This window comes from Elephantulus edwardii, unplaced genomic scaffold, assembly GCF_000299155.1.
Source record: "Elephantulus edwardii isolate Elephantulus edwardi_28Jun2011 unplaced genomic scaffold, EleEdw1.0 scaffold00010, whole genome shotgun sequence".
NCBI lineage: Eukaryota > Metazoa > Chordata > Mammalia > Macroscelidea > Macroscelididae > Elephantulus > Elephantulus edwardii.
The window spans coordinates 18,615,979-18,620,384 of record NW_006399760.1 but is presented as its reverse complement, the minus strand read 5'-3'; the positions used below and the strand labels follow the sequence as shown (position 1 = coordinate 18,620,384).

Here is a 4,406-nt window from a genome sequence, read left to right as displayed (position 1 = left end):
GTATAATGACCCTATGTACAGCTGCTCTGAACTCTTCCCTGTCCTGAGTCAGTTTCACTAACTCTGATACACCAATCCCCATCGCCCCAGTTACTGTATCAATTCATCTCATCTCCCTCTCCTGTATTATTGTCCATCCATCCTTCTGAGCATGATGTCCTTCTCCAAGGACCAATCTGTCCTGGCCGTGTGCCCACTTAGCCTCCAAAGAGAGACTTGGTTTCACCTTCTCCAAGACAGACCTATTGGTGGCTTAGTGGTAAGAATTTTTGCTGTCAACCCAGAGGAACATAATTTGAATCCATCAACCTGCTCCAGAGCAAAAAACGCAAATATAAGTCCCAACTCACCCTAAAAAGAAACATTGATAAAGCATCAGTAATAAATAAAGAACATAGATTCTCACCACTGGGCCAATTGGCAGCACCACGATAGATGGAGAAGAGATTGAGATTGTTAACAATTACAGCTTACTCAGCTCCACAATCAACACTCTTGACACCAGCAGTCAGGAAATCAAACGACTCTTTGCACTGGGAAAATCTGCTGTTATGGACCTCTCCAGAGTACTGAGCTGCAACAATGTCAGTCTAAAGACTAAGGTGTGCCTGATCCAGGCCTTGGTCTTCACAATTACTTATATGCATTACAGAAATGGACAATGACTAAGGATGACAGCAGAATCGATGCCTTTGAGTTTTGGTGCTGGAGAAGAGTCTTTAACATACCACAGACTGCCAAGAAAACAAATAAATCTATCTTGGAGATGGTGAAACCAAGTTTCTCCTTGGAGGCTAGGATTTTGAAGCTCTGTCTCACAAACTTTGGGCATGTGGGCAGGAAGAACCAATCCTTGGAGAAGGACATCATGCTTGGAAGGGTGGAGGGACAGAGCAGGGGAGGAAGATACTAGATGAGATGGATTGATACAGTAACTGTGGCAATAGGGGTAGGTGTGTTGGAGTCAGTGAGACTGTTCCAGGACAGAGCAGGCTTCAGAGCTGTTTTACATAAGTTTGCTATGAGGCGTAGGCAACTTGATAGCACATAACAACAACAACAACAACAGTGAGAAAGATTGAACAAAAATACTACAGATCCTCCCATTTATGAATATCAATATAAAAAACTTAAAATAAAATAATGTCAAACAATCCAGTAGCATATTGAAGGATTATATCCTGTGCCATGTTCCTCAGGTGTCCTGTGAATTTCAGCACAGCCACTATGAGAATTTCCTGGTCCTCTGTCTCTCTCTTTTTCTGCCTCAAGGCTTTTTCTAAAGCTGCACAGAATCTGTCCAGTGCACTCCTGTAGCCTGAAAGTGGGATAGAAACGTGAATTTATATTCTTGGGGCAATCCTAAAGTCTGTCAATGAATATATTCTCCAACATCTTTCTTCTTCAAAAGTTGAATTTTGAGATCCGAACGGTTGTAAGCTGAAATTATTCACAGTAGTAGTCAACACACTCCTATTGCTTTTCTTCTTTGCCTCAGTCTCCCTATACTTAAGCCCTCTCATTTAGCTTCCTCCAATCATTTCCCAAACAAAATCCCTGCACCGAGTCCTTTTGCCAGTCTCTGTCATAGAGGGAAGCTAGAGTAAAACAACAGTTATGAGTTTATTCCAGGGATGCAAGGATGATTCAACTCTAGAAATCTATTAACATAAACCACGGTAATAAATCAAGAATGGGTTTTAAGTTTTATCAGATGTTTTCAGCCCTGCCTCCTCCCTTTCCCTTTTCCTGCAGGAGATGGTGCCCGCACCAACACACTGTATTTTGGCTACCGGATATCCTGCCTTCCATGAAAGATGTTCCTGTGAAGAAACCAGCAGGCCCCTCTACCGCAAAGCCTGTTGCCAAGCCAGAATCAGGGAGAACCAAAAAGGTTCTTCCATTGGGTTAGTAGTGCAACCCTACAGACTATGCCACCAGAGTGAGCCTCTTTTGTGTTGGTAAGATTAAGATTAATCTTAGATTAACTTTTTAGATTAACAGTAGTTTTTAATTTTATTCTCTTCAATTACCAATAATACAACCATGCCATCTACAAGTACTATTAGTAACATCTCTCCTTTCACATTTTTGATAACTCTAATTTCCTTACCTTTTCTATTGTGTGTACTATTTTCAATAAAACTCTAAATAGTAATATTTCTAAAAACTTATGTTCATACAAAATGGCTTGAGCCATTAAGATGCTGAATTTGAGATTGAGATATATAGAAATTTCTATTTTAGTTAATTCCTGAATCAAAATTATCATTATCTCCATGTGATGTGTACTATAGAGTTAGAACTGACCCATAGCTGACCCTGAGGTGGGGGAGGGTTTCAAAGGCAGTAAATTGCATTGGGAGATTGCCCATCCTTCTCCCAAAGCAGCTGATGACCTCCAACTGCATACCGTTGGGATTGCAGCGCAGCTTCTTGCCCCTAGGCCACCAGATCTACCATCTCCACAGATGCTTTTGAAAAACATCTGATCACTTTTTATCATTTTAAGAAGGAACTGTATTTATTTTTAAACAATATATTGCCTCCTAAGTTGCCAGACAGTGCTTTTTCCTGCATGGGGTATGGTAGAGTGGGGTGGCTTGGTGGCGGAAGGGGCCACTGTACTGTCCTGTGGGATCTACAACATTCAGACACTTGGGATGTTTTTCAGGAAGGCTTCATAGTTGATGCAGCCACTGGTGTCCTCATGTCTTGCCAGGACAGTCTCCATGTCCTCCTTAGTCATCTTCTCTCCCAGCATGGCGAGGACATGTTTGAGCTCTGCTCCAATGGCTTTGCCATTTCCCTCCCTAGCAAACACCTGAAGCCCCTCCAAGTAGTCCTCAAATGTGCCTTGGTCCCGATTCTTGGCCATTGCTTGGAGCATGGGCAGGAAAGTTTCGAAGTCCACACGCCAGGACTTTGACTCATTACTCTTGGGGTTCCCTAGGACCTTAAACACTTTGACATGGGTGGGGTTCTGGCCCAGGACCCTCATCACATCCCCACATTGACTGTACAGAATCTTGCTATCAACCTACTCAGTCAAACAGCTCAAAGGCTTCCTTGAACTCCTCCAGTTGGTTCTTGTTAAACTCAATCACCACTTTGGAGAGATTGATGAGGGGTTCCTAGGGTTTTTCAGGAGCTGGGGAGGCAGCTGGCTCCACCTTGGCTTTGGTGGTTCAAATCCATCAGCAGCTACAGAAGAGAAAGATGGGCAATCTCCTCTCTTGCAAGTTACAACCTCCAAGAACTTGCTGGAAGTTCAGCTATGAGTTGATTCTGACTTGCAATAAGTTTGTTGGAGTTTTAATTAAAGTCATAAATTTTTTTTAAAAAAACAAGTATATATAGAAACAGCATGCTCCTGCCCAGACCAAGCTCTACTGGGATCTAGCTACTGCCCAGAGCACTGCTTGGAGACTCCCCAGGTAAGGAAAACTCTACCACAGCAATGACATGGAAGAAGCAGACTATCTCACACCCTACACAAAACAAAAACAGGATGTCACTCCCAAAAAGTGATCAAAACACAGAATTCATGGATTTCCTGATGCCAGAAAGTCAGATGGAACTTTCTGACACAAAATTCAAAAGAACAATGATTGAATATTTTCAATGGGTGAAAGACAAACTCAAAGAATTACAGGACTCTGCAAACAAAAGCCAAGAGGAACTTAAAACAACAACAACAACAATACAAGACAATGCAGATAAAACAAACGAGGCATTAAAGGTTCTGGGAAAACAGGAAACCAAAATCTGGAATATAAAGACCAAAGTTTCAGATGTTGCAAACATATTGGAGGGACATATGAGCAGAGTTGAATAGAGGGAACACAGAAACAGTGAAATAGAAGATGGAATTCTCAGCACTGATCTGCTAGAACAAAAAGCAAAATCAAAAAGGAAGGAAAAAGGAAAGCCTAAGAATAAAGGCATCAAGAAAGTTGTGAAAGAAATACTAGAAGAAAATGTTCCAAAAATAATGAAGAATGAGCAAATATATCTAGAAGCTGAGTGAACTTCATATAGAATAGACACCAAAAGAAAAACACTAAGGCATATCATGGTCAAATTTGTCAGAACCAACAATAAGGAGAGAATTCTGAAAGCAGCTAGGAAGAAACAAAGATTAACCTGTAAGATAGAGCAAATAAGATTAGGTGCCAATTTCTCAGCAGAAACCATGCAAGAATACAGTGTAATGTTATATAGCAAACACTCCAAAACTACAACTGTCAACCAAGGACACCATACTCAGCAAATCTGTCCATCAAGTATGGAGAGATCAAAATATTCTCAGAGGGGTTGCACCATTTTACACTCCCACCAACAGTGAATAAGGGTTCCAGTTTCTCCACAACCTCGCCAGCATTTGTTGCTTGCTGTTCTGTTAA

General features: G+C 41.4%; 2 pseudogenes; one reads left to right on the top strand and one right to left on the bottom strand.

Moving 5' to 3' along the window:
• Positions 1-2,650: 2,650 nt before the first annotated feature.
• LOC102849140 lies at positions 2,651-3,737 on the bottom strand (annotated as a pseudogene).
• A 458-nt stretch (positions 3,738-4,195) lies between these two features.
• Positions 4,196-4,406, top strand: part of LOC102848727 — a 7,203-nt pseudogene continuing 6,992 nt past the window's right edge.